The sequence below is a fragment of the Ambystoma mexicanum genome, chromosome 2p (genome assembly GCF_040938575.1).
Source record: "Ambystoma mexicanum isolate Mex_15411 chromosome 2p, UKY_AmexF1_1, whole genome shotgun sequence".
Classification (NCBI taxonomy): Eukaryota; Metazoa; Chordata; class Amphibia; order Caudata; family Ambystomatidae; genus Ambystoma; species Ambystoma mexicanum.
The window spans coordinates 1,289,502,509-1,289,515,557 of record NC_090923.1 but is presented as its reverse complement, the minus strand read 5'-3'; the positions used below and the strand labels follow the sequence as shown (position 1 = coordinate 1,289,515,557).

Here is a 13,049-nt window from a genome sequence, read left to right as displayed (position 1 = left end):
CTACCTTCCAGGGAAACATGTCAGCAGGCGCAGATTAAGGGTAGGGTATCCCAATCGGCTACATGTTATGTTGCATAAAAATTAGTTGTGCCATGGAGTTTGAGACACAGGATTATATATTCAGGCAAACCAATAATGCAAATTCAATCGATACAATAGAATCTCCCCTGGAACAGCCTTCAAATCAATTTGGAAGAAATACAAAACCCCATTTATCTGCAACTGGATCTGAAACAGTTTTAGAAACCAAAACGGGCTCTAGTGGATCCATCTGCTGACATAGGTTTTTTATTCGACCATCAAGCAACCAATGCCAAAGCCAGAAAATAAAGTTGCTCTGTATAATTATGTACAATATTTGACAAGCATATTTCTTGAACACCGAGATCAGCCTTCAACCTATTCTAAATGTGCTCCTACACTTAGAGACACTGCTATTTATGTTCCTATAATCATTAAGCACTTTCCATGCACCTTCAAACTGCAATTATGAAAGCAATAACATGTTATGCAAGTGTACATGCTTTATATTACACCTGGAACACAAAATATAAAGCTCAGTCACAAGGAGAAGTCGGGCCACCTTTTTTGGCCAATCACCAAAAGGTAATTGCCTATTAAGCACAAAGATATAGTATAGCAGATCATCATGGTGAAGTCTGTTTTGCAGGTGGTTTCACAAATAAAAGAAATGGCCATGGTATTAACAGAAAAGACATTTTCTAAAACAGAATACCAACTGGCACCATTTCTATGCACCATTACAAATTATTTTCATACAACTATATTCAGATGCATTTTTTTTTTATTGAATGCTGACCCAGAATACGAGGTTAAATTGTCACATGGATTGTCCCTTTATCCCCACTGGTAGAGGGGATGGTCTCATGATCGGCAGGATTAGCCCAGCTGCCTCCTTGCCATCACCAGCCTTTCTCCCACACGCCTTTGAACACAGTTTATCAACGCCTCACTCTGATTTGTGTATTTGTATTTATTTATTTATATAGCGCTTAACACCAAAGCGCTGCACAATTGAACAACTTAACACATGAAACATGACAATATAAGGGTAGAAGCAAATTACAATATGAATCAGTCAACAAAACAGTAAGAAAAGCAACTAACTGAATGGAATAGGGCGAGTGGTGGAGTAAGCTGTGTGAGGGAGAGGGGTAACGAGGAGAAGGAGGAGGGGAGGAGAAAAGGTGAGAGTGGGGAGGTAGGGGAGGAGAGGAAGATATTCAAGGGGAAAGATAAGGAGGGAGGGGAAAGGGTTTCAAGGAGGAGAAGGAGAGATTTAAGGGAGGTGCGGAATGAGGAGAAGGTAGGGGGCGAGCGGATTGCGAGAGGTAGGGAGTTCCAGTGCAGGGGGGCTAGGAGTTGGAAGGAGCGGAAATGGGAGGGGGCAAAAGGAGACGTGGGTACAGTGAGAAGGAAATGGTCAGCTGAACGAAGGGAACGGGAAGGAGAGTAGAAAGAGGGAGGAGAGATTAGGGGGAGCAAGACCATGGAGAGATTTGAAGACAAGGCAGAGAAAGTGAAAGTTGGGAGTGAAATGGAAGCCAGCCGAGGGAAGAGAGGGAAGTAGAGATGGAGTCGCGGGGGTTAAGGAGACGGAGGGTATGGACAGCAGAATGGTAGATAGATTTGAGGGGGGTGAGATGAGAAGTGGGTAGTCCAAAGAATAAGGAAGAGCAGTAGAAGAGGCGGGAGAAAAGGGAGGAGATTAAAAGTTTGGTAGCATGGAAGGTGAGAGAGGGGCGGACTTTGCGAATATTAAAGAGGTGGTAGCAACAGGCACGAGAAGAGAGATATGATGGGAGAAAGAGAGGAGTCAAAGTGAATGCCTAAGTTACAAGCATGGAGAGAGATGGGGAGATTAATGGGAGGGAAGAGAATGAAAGGAGGAGGAGAGGGAGTGGGAAGAGAGTTGGAGGGAAAGAATAAGACGTCAGTCTTGTCAGTGTTAAGGGAGAGAAAGCGGGAAGACATCCAGTTCTTTATGGCAATAAGGCAGGAAGAAAGTTTTAGGTGGAGGTCAGTTGAAAAGGAAGAGAAAGAGAGGAAGAGTTGAGTGTCGTCAGCATAGAAATGGTGGGAGATGCCAAGCGAGGAGATAACAGGGGCAAGGAGGGAGGTGTAAAGGGAGAGGAGTAAAGGTCCACGCACTGAACCTTGGGGAACACCTTATTCTAGAGGTTGTGTTGGAAAGGACCGGCCGCCCCAGGAAACAGTAAAAGAATGGGAAGAGAGGTAAGAGGATAGCCAGTTAAGGACAGAGCCTTTGAACCCAATGGAAGAAAGTGTGGAGAAGAAGGGGATGATCGACAGTCTCGAATGCAGCAGAGAGGTCAAGGAGAATAAGGATAGAGGATTGCTTAGAGTGTCGAGCAGAGAGGAGGGAATTAAGGATGTAGGTAGGAGCAGTTTCAAGAGAGTGTTTAGGATGGAAGCCAGATTGGGAGGGGGGGTAAGAGAGAGAGAGATTGGAGACAAAGGATGAGAGCTGAGAGTAGGCGAGGCGCTTGAGAAGCTTAGAGGGGAATGGAAGACGAGAGATAGGGCGGAAGTTAGAGGTGAGAAGGGGATCAGTAGAAGGTTTGTTCAAAATGGGATGCTCGTGGCGTGCTTAAAAGCAGAGGGAAAGGAGGCTGAGGAAAGACAGATGTTGAAGAAGGAAGTAAGGTAGGGAATAAGAAGAGGGTAGATCTTAGGGATAAGAAGGGATGGGAGAGGGTCGGTTGGGGCAGACGTGGGGTGGGCTTTGGAGAGGAGGGTGGAGACTTCACAGGGGGAGATAGGTGAGAAGGAGGACTTGCAGGACGAGGGAGGGGAGAAGAGAAGAGGGGAAATCAGAGGAGCAGTTGATTTTTTGCCTAAGGGTCAGGATCTTGGAGGAGAAGAAGCTAGCGAAGTCAGTGGGAGAAAGTGTAGAAGAGGAGGAGGGATCAGGGGTAGGGGGGAGAGAAGTCGAGAGAGAGCTTGGAAGATACGGCAAGGGTGGGAGGCCTGGAGTGGAGAAGGTTAAAGTAGTAGGAGCGTTTAGCCGAGGCAAGACAAGAGTCAAAGAGAGCGTGGTAAGAGAAATATGAGGTTTGGTTGGAAAGCGAAGGAGATTTGAGTCAGAGTCGCTCCAAACGTTGGAGAAGGAGGAGCGAGCCACGGTTGAGAGGGTTTCCGAGTTGGACGAAGAAAGACAGGGGGTAGAGTTCATCAAGGGAAGAGGAAATAGAAGAGGAAAGAGTGGATAGAGCATTGTTGGCTGACAATGAAGAGAAGTCTTGGAGAGAGGGGAGAGATGAAGATCAAGTGTCAATAAAGAGGGAAGGATCAAAGTTGCGAAAGTCACACTGAGAGAAGATGGGAGGAGAGGGCTTAGTAGAAGTGGAATGTGGAGAGGGAGTAAGGGAGAAGGAGAGTAAGGCATGATCGGAGAGATAGACAGGAAGAGTAGAGACTGGGGAAGAGGGGTAGGAGGAGTTGAAGAGGAGGTCTAGAGTGGAGCCAGAGGAATGAGTGGGGGAAGAAGGAAGGGAGGAAAGGAGGTAGGAGTTAAGGATGGAGAAGAGGGGTGTTGAATGAAGAGGAGAAGGGAGGTGACGATTAAAGTCACCAAGAACAGTTAGAGGAGAGGGGGAGGGAGAGAAGCGAGAGAAGGTGCTCAAGATCTTCATAGAAGGAAGAAAGAGGGCCAGGGGGAAGATAGATGATTAGAAAGGAAATGGGGTGAGGAGAGGAGAAAGATTTGTAAAGAAAGTCGAAGGAAGGGAAAGAAGGACGAGGTGGTGAGGAGGAAGAGGAAAGGTATTTGGGGTGGTAGAGGAGACCAATAACTCCGCCATGGCCAGTAGTGTGAGATATGAGAGAAGGAGGAGGAGGAGGTAGTTAGCGAAGCTGGGACAGAAGTGTTATGGGGGGGATCCAGGTTTCAGTTAGACATAGGAAATGAAGGCTGAGACGAAAGAATATGTCTAGAACTGCTGCAGTCTTGTTGCAGATGGATCTGGCATTCCAGAGCGCCATGTTCATGGTGCTGGAATGATGAGCAGTGGGGGGAGGGAGGGGCAAAGAAGATTGGGACGGTGAGAGATGGTAGGTGTGTAACAGAAGGAGTGGGGAAGGGTATTAAAGAGGGGATTGGGCATAAGGAGGGAAAAGGAGAGTAGGAGGAAGAAGGGAAGATGGTAAGAGTGAAAGAAGGGGGCGGGAAGAGAGGGTGCTGAATAAGAGATTTGGCAGATCGCATAACAGAGGAATCAGTGATACGAGGAGCTATGTTGGTCCGTTGCTGTTGAGAGTTATGATGGCGAGAACAGGGACCAATGTAGCAGCTCTTAGTAAAGACAGAGCTGGTATAGGAGAGAAAGGAGGGTCAGATTGGTACACAGATTGCTACTCTGTATGGTACTCTGTTTGGTAGGTAGCAAGCAGATAGTCAGGGTAAGCAAGATTAAGAGCAGGCAGCGAGAAGTGGATTGGAACAGGTTGGGAAGGAGGTTGGAAGATGTTCAGCTGCAGACTGTATGGGAGGTGGCAGAGAGAAAGGGCGCACTAGAACAGAGGCAGGGTAAGAGGAGTGGTAGGGACCAGGCTAGTAAAGAGGTGGGAAGGCCCAGTTGCAGCGCTTGGAGGGTGGGTAGGCGGCAGGCAGGAAGTTGGTAGTATTGGTTGTGCACAAGCTGGGAAGGAGGTGGGAAGAGACCTGTGGAGACTGAGGTAAGTGGCAGGGAAGGAGGTGGGAAAGGCCCAGTTGCAGCGCCTAACGGGTGGGTAGGAGGCACCCTGATCACCCAACCACTCTCCTCACCAACAAGCCTACTGGCCCCTCAACTTGTTACGCGAGTTAAAGTCTCAGGAGGATAGCTCAGCGGCAACATGCTCGCCTTGGAAGCAAGAGGACACGAAGCAACACAAGTTCGATCCCCGGGTCAGCGCTTACAAACCTCTGGGTATTAAGCACGTTATAAATAACATATCATACTTCTTTACTACCTACCCACCGAGGCTTCTAGAATCCTCATGGCAGTCTTGAACCTTCCTAAAATCCCAACTGCCCAATGTCTCAAACTTGACTCCCTCTTCTCGACTACTCCCTGGACAACCTGCACAACCAACCCACACACGACTGCTGCAAATCACTGTAGCTCATCTTTCCATTAACCTCCCTCAACTTGAGGTCTTCTAAATCGACCCCTCTGCATTGGTGCTAGTTCAGAAATCAATATTGGCTTACTGATAGCTCACTAGCCTTTTTGTCACATTAAAGTGATGTATAAAGCACACTGTCACCCCAGGAGGCATTTTGGCACTGAGAATCCAGACCTCGAACCGAATAAAAGCAAAAGATCAAATGAATTATCAAACTAAAATGTCTCAACAGAGAATGGTGTGAGAAACCCGATGGTGTTAACCCACCTACTTCCCTGGGATTCTCTAGTCAGGAGGCCAGGGAAAGGCCATCGCTTTTGCATCCCGACCCTGTGGGTGGAAAAGAGAAGGAGGATAACCTGAGTGGTGGTTTCACAGTGAATTGGGAGGAGAACATGCGAGGGTGAGGCATGGTATTCCCCTTTTCCCATCCCACCTCAAAACCCTTTTCCTCAGCTTTCATGGGATATCTCCACACCCATTCCATCTCCCCTCCCGATTTCCAAAAAATACTGGGACGAGAAAGAGGCAACCGGGAGTAGTAAAGATTTCCCATAAGAATAACATGTGGATTATAAAGGAAACCGACTGTAGAACAACGTTAATTGTCCCATTGGTAGAGCCAGGCAGTCAGGTATTTACTAATTATCACTGACACCTGATTCCACTTGACCGTTTTTCAAACTATAAAAAGGTGTGGTTCTGCACAGGTGAATGAGCGAGCTGGGGACATTGTTTAGACCAGAGGAGCCAAAGAGCAGAAATCAGCAGTAGCAACTGTTAAGAGGAAAATGGTATGCAGAGACGCTGGCCCGGTGTTCCTGAGGGGCTGCAGCGTGGCTAAAGAGCCGTAGCGAAGTATCCTGCAGGCTGCTGTTAGCGGTCGGAACATTGCTCGTTCCCTTGGGACATGTGTCGGCCTCCGAGGGTGTAGGGGCAGGTGGTGAGACCCTGACCTCAGGCCCGTACAACCAGAAGGGACCACTTGTCAACACTCTGCTTGAGTGAGTCTCGTGGAAGAGACGGAGGGAGAAGTGAAAGAACTGTATTACAGAGGGCACGAGCGACACAAACTGAGGGAAGGGTGCAAGCGACCCAACAGAGTGGAAAGTGTGCAAGTGTGCTCGGGAAAGCAAGAACGAAGGTGCCAGTGTGCACAGATGAGTAAAAAAGGTGCATGGGAACGCTGGAGCAAGTGCCTGGGGCACAAGAAGGACAAAGAAGGTGCAAGTGTTCATGGAGGAAGTTAAATGTGTCAGTGGACAAAAGAAGGAGAGGAAGGTGCAAGTGTGCAGGAGAAGGAAAGAAAGGTGCCAGTGGGCATGAGAAAGAAGTCAAGAAAACAGAGGGGAACAAGAAGGGGTGCAGAAAGCCCCTGAAGACAAAAGGTTAAGTGAAAGAGCAGGAAGTAAAAGAGGGGTTAAAGCTTGGAGTGGTTGCGCTTAGGAGGAGCAAAGAACCTAGCGTTTTCGAAAGTCTCCGATGCTACCCTTTGAAAGAACTGTATATGAAAGGTAAATCCTGCCAAATTGAACTTGTGTTTGAAACTCAAGAGGGGCGTGAGCTTGGTGAAGGGAACCATGAGAGGCCCAAGAGCTGACCTTGTGTTTGAACTTGAAGGTGGCCTAAGCTGGGGGAAGGGAATCCTGAGAAGCTCAAGAACTTGATTTGTTTTTGAACTTGGATGAGGCCTAAGCTTGGGCAAGGGAACCCTAAGAGGCCTATCAAAGTGGAATCTGGATTATTTTGTGTTACTGAAGGAATTGAAGCTTGGGGAAGGGAACCCCAGGGCATTAAAGACATTGACATTGTTTGAACTATGACGAAGGTCCTAGGACCAGTCCCTTTCGATTGAACTCAGACTTCCTAACACATTTTTGTCAAAGAGTGAGGGCAAGCATATATGTAGACAGATTTTTATTTTGGGCTTCGACGGCCCTTAGAAACATCAGTTGAGGGAACCATCCTTTTAGTGTTAGGGCCAGTTGGGCATTACACCAACCCGGGAACTTTAGGAAATAAAGGTGTTGAAACAAATATCCGAGTCTGTGTCTCTCACGATACCACACATGTCTCACAATGGTCAGCGAGGAGTGTCAAGTGTTCTGGCAGTGTGTCCTACGTATAAGCGGTTCGGACCGAAACTCTGAAGCCCCATCGTGCCAAACGAAAATGGGTGCTAATATTTGGACTGTAGGCTGAACTAAGTGCCATAAACGTAACAGTGAAGAAATGTTTCTTCCTCCTCTACACGGCAAGATGAATCCTACCTTTCCTCTCCTTCAGGCACAAAACTCACTATCGTCGCCCTCATCACGTCAAGAATCGACTATGCAAACAGTCTCTACCTCGGAATACCAGAATAACTCCTGAAGAAACTACAACAAATCCAAAATTCGGCAGCCAGACTACTCCTCAAACTATCCAGAAGAGACCACATCAATCCGGCCCTAAAAACACTAAACTGGCTCCCAGTAAAACATTGCATCACCTTAGAAACCATGTGCATAACGCACAGGGCAATCAGAGGGCAAGGAGCAGAATACTGTCAAAAGCAAATACCAGTCTACAAACCAAAGAGGCCCCTCCGATACAGCAACGAAGTCTGCCTGGAACTAAAACCATACCTTAAGAAAAAACTTGGATGCACCTCCTTCTACCACTTAGCCGCAAAAACCTGGAACAACATCCCAAAAGAGATAAGAAACACAGAAGAGCACCACAAATTCAGAACATTACTAAAAACCTGGCTCTTCAAGACCACAGACTCAAACTGAAAACCGACCAGAGAAAAAAGATGACTAAACTGGAAAGGACACGGGCAGTCCCAGAACTGACAGGGAAGCTCCCGCAGTACCGGGACGGATGACACCAGATAGACTGAAACACAGGTGACACCCATGGAGGCAGAGTCAACTACTCCAGACAATCCTACCAACAACCTCATCCCCCCACTTAGTTGCCACCAGTTACCAGGTGTCAATTGAATTGTCAAAATACTGACAATCACCACACTAGCTAATGGTGGACATTGGCAGGTGCTCTGGCCACAGGAGTAGGAAGAGAGGACAGGTGGAGTTGTGAGGGAGGCTGGTGAGGTGGGGGACAGATGCGAAAGGGACATTGAATACAAGATGGGCCCAGATCAGATCAGTGGCGCATCAGGAGAGACTACATAAGCCCAGTGCCTCAATTCAGGATACAGATGCCAATAACCAATTCCACTAACAATTTCTCCCCTCTGCACACACCTCTCAAACTCCAAACCAAACACAACCACAAACCTACAGCACAACAAACCGCACAAAACTCATTACATTGCAACACAACAAAAACACACAGACTTCCACACCAGTACACGACTACCGGCCGCAAACACCCCAGGCCCAGCCAATGGACCCCACCGGGCTGAGGCCGCCAACAGCACATCACCACTCTTTTGCACTTTTCCTGCTTTCTCCCACTAACTCGCCTTCCCTCCCTTTTTTCAGAGCCGCCAGGGGACCACTCTGGTGGTGATAGTGCGCGGTACAAATGTCCTTTAACATTAACAAACCGATGCAAAGACTGGATGTAGGTAAAAACTTTCCAATTCCCATTGCTAGTGGGAAAGTCTAGCTGATCTGCAGAGCAAATCCTCAGTTTTAGATGCATTGCACTTGAGGCTATTATTATTCATCCAAAGTTTGACATTTTCCATATACAGCTGGAGAACAATCTGGTTATCGGCGGCATACATGTAGAACAGACCTTACGAAATTAAATCGACTAGAGGCTTCAGGTATTTAATGAAGAGGGCTGAGGAATGACCCTCGAGGGACCCCCACAGTTGACTGATTTGAGCCAATTCAAAAGAGGGTCTGGCCACCACTTTTGAACAAACTGTCCAAAAAGGATTGCAGCTAGGCTAGAGCTTTATCTCTAATACATAAAGTCGGCCAAGGATAGTGGGGTGGTTGACCGTGTCAACGTTTGCTGAAAGGTCTAACAAAATCAATACTAAATCCCATCCTCTGTCCACCATTCTATTCAATTATTTACATTGCGCTACATACCCGTAGGCCTCAGAGCGCACACGGTATGCTCCCATCAAATAAAACAAAGATGAGGGTGGTAGAAAGGACACAAAAATAACCAGATGATCTATTATCACATAAGGTGGTCGTCAGACACTTCTTCAATTGAAGAAGACAAGAGCTTGTCTTCCAAGGAGCCGGAAGCACATTCCATACTGATCCGCCAAAACACCAAAGCAGGCTGCTCCATATTTCTTTTTCTTCTTTTAAGGGTAAACCGAGGTTGAAGTAACAGATTATCTTTGTTGGAGCAAAGAGCTCGTCTATGGGGACATTAACCCGTTCTGAAAGATAACATGGGGCAATTCCCGAGAGGCGTTTATAGACAAGGGCGAGGGCCTTATGCTGCACTGAGAGCCAATGTCATATTTGCCAAACCTCAGTTTCCCCAGACCACAGACTGCACGAACTCACTCATTTTGAATCACTTGCAATGTTTTGATGTTTGTCAAAGAAGTACCCATCAGAAGACTGTTACAATAGTCTACCTTCGCATTAATGGTAGCGGAAGTCACTAAAGCCTTTTTCTGACAGGTAGGGGCGAATCGGCCAAAGCAGTAGGGATGAATAGGAACAAGAAGAGCTAATGTACGCCACATGCTTGTTGAACAGGAGCTGTGAATCCAGATAAAATCCAAGTGCATTTTCCTGCTGGGCAACTGGAATAGCGCAACTAGCAATTATGAATGGATTATAAAGAGAATCTACCTTCTTTAATCTGGAACCTGTTCCAACAATAAGCAGCCAAGTGTTCTCATCATTAAGCGCTACACAGTTTAGCGCCATTCAAGACTGGATGGATGCATGGATGGATGCATAGATTTCATTGTTGGTACTTGAATCCTGTATGCAGCCCCCTGAGAGCTCAAATAAAATCTGTGCGTCATCTGCATAGTTGGTGTAGGACACTATTCAGACGATCACACAAAGATTTAATATAAATATTTAACAATCAAGGGGACAAACATGATCCCTGAGGGACAACACACATAAGAGACAAAGCCATGGCTCGGCAATCCTCCATGGTCCACTCTAGCAAGTCATAGGCCCAAGAAGGATTTAATCCCTAGTGTGGCCTCATTGGAAAATCTTCCTGTTTTGGTTTAACCTTTTGACCAATAGACCATAGTCTACCGGGTCGAAGGCGGCAGATAAGTCTAAGAGCATCAGCACTGCCATATGGCCTTTGTCAACAATATTGGCAATATTCGAATTTAAATCCAATAAGGCAGTCTCTGTTCCATGTTTCATTTCAAACCCAAATTGTCTTCCTCCAAGTACCTTACGGGATTCAATAAAATCATAAAATTGGCTGTAAGCAACCCTGTCAAGAATGGCACGTTTGTTATAGGCCTATAATTTGCTGGAATAGCAGGGCCCAAATTATCTTTAAGAAGTGGTGTAATCCAGGCCTCCTTCAGGCATTTAGCAAACAGAACATTAGCAAAGGAAAGATTGATTATTTTAGTAATCCACGATAGTAACAAATCTTTGAGAATATACACGTGGTAGGTTTCATGTTTTTTATTAGGTTATAAATCGCACTCTGTTAGTTCCTTAAAGGAGAACTGGGGTCAAATCTAACACAAGAAGAGGGGGCCGTGAGCTCAGACTTCGCCAAAGAGAAGCAAGACTAATTTGCAAATATAGATGTGTTAGCAAAGTTTTAAATACTGATTATGAACTGAAATATGATTTATCCTTCCTGTTATCGCTCCAATACCCCTGCATACCGACCCCATTTTCAATCCCTATGTCTGAATCCCCACAGCAGCATATCTGTATATCTGTAGGCTGTGGACCCACACCTTGGCACTCTTATGCACCGGCTAACACACATTTATACTCCCCTTGTTTCACAGACACCCCAACTACCATCTCCTCCTGGACACATTTCTGTGTCACCTGGGTACAGCCCCTCCCCCCACCCATCAGCACGGGATATGCACCCCTTACCTCTGAACACTTCTTCTCCCCTCTCATTGCCTTTTAGTGCATATCCAATGCCTTACACAAAACCCCATGTGCATTACACAACTGTTTACCACAAACAGGTATACCCTGCCAGCCCTAGCATCGAGACTATTGGTCACAAACCAATGCCATTGGTACTCTGGACCAGCACCACACGTGCAGCACCTCCAAATCGGTCATAGTAAGGTTACCATCCCATGCACCTTAAATGACTATTCTCATTCCTTGTAAATGAGGCACATCATGCCTAGACAACCATCACCACAACCGGTGGCGCTCCATTTCACCATTTCATATGGCAAACTCTGCCTGCGTTATTCGAGGGGCCAACCTCAGCTTTAAAAACCAACAATTTACTCTTGTCCGTTACCGAAATGCTCCATGTATCCCTCGTTTGGACTCCAGTCATGATCACTTTGAGGTTCACCCAGCTACCTTACAAATGTACTGCCCAATCTTAGATCACTCACAAGACCCAAGTGCTGCGCTCCATTGCTTCAGCAGGAAGCTACAATCTGAACCGGATGTGCACTTGCACTTCCCAAAGGCCAATCACGTGATAACCCAAACTTGCATTTAAACCCCAGACAAAAGATGGCAGCTCGCATCGAAAGATTGCTGTGACAGCCCATCTTTGGGCAGAGGCCCCTTAGGCTATTTTTTACTTATTATTCCCCACTCCAACTTGCGTTATAGTCTGGCCATCTGCCATATTGATCAGGCACTTTGCCATGCATTACTGTAATAATTGTCAATTTCCAGACCACTCCCAGCCCGCACAAGCTCTAGCCCAGCACCGCTCACACTTGCTCTGCACCACACGCATTTCGAACAGGGCCTAGACACATCTTCAGTTTAACAGGAGCTCCTTGCTATACAAAAGTGCAATTCTGTATGCCTGTATCTCAGCCTACCAGGCCAAACATGTTCTCCAAACAAGACCAGCCCCTTGAATTGCAACATGCTGAATGTGTGACCACACGCTCTACCTAGCGCCCCACTTGCACCGGACCAATCCCTTATGTAGAATCTCTCCAGGGTGGGGCTGGGGCACTAACACCACCCCCGCCCGCCACCACCCACTTCTACACAGCCCTTATCCAAGGCCATGACCAAGAATCTGCAAGAATCTATTGGCTCCTTAGTCACACACTCCCAACTCGGCTATCCAGCTTCCATGCCCACCTGCCACACACGGCATACCCCAAGACATCCCCCTCTAATTGGGACTCTGCATGCATCTGTGCTTAGTGTACCCGACTGTCTACCAGCACCATACTCAGTTAGGACACCCATCAAACCAGCGGCATAACCTGGCCGCACCAGGCCAGGCCTTTTCGAGCATGCCTCAAACCATGCAGATAATTACCCAGCACTATTGTCTAGAGACCTGCAACGTCTAATCTTATGACACTACCAGTGTGACCTCAATAGTACCCAACTCTATATCCTATATGTTCACACCACACGTTACTCAACAAGAGCCCTTACTCAAGAGCTCAATACTTAAACAGCACTCTTGCGCATAACACACACAGTAAGGAACCACACATACAAGCAATCAACCAGCCATGGTCACACATGGCCCGGTACCCATATCCTGAACACTAGCGTAACTTATCTCTTTCCTTTCTCTGCTTCTCCCTGGTGCCACCTACCAATTTGACATGTATAACCTTCACAAGTATGTTTTTCAACCATGTGACCAACATTTTTTTTATTCCCAGATGTATAAACTCCAACCCATCCAATAGAACTGTCGCACACTATGTCACTTACAACCATCACATTCATACAATTGTAATGCAACTATCCTGTATGCCATGCGTATAAAAATAACTTATCACA

General features: G+C 46.8%; 1 protein-coding gene across 1 annotated transcript in view; it reads right to left on the bottom strand.

The window, feature by feature from the left end:
- POLR3E (RNA polymerase III subunit E) overlaps positions 1–13,049 on the bottom strand; it is a 1,464,556-nt gene that overhangs the window by 1,201,894 nt on the left and 249,613 nt on the right. The window lies entirely within an intron of this gene.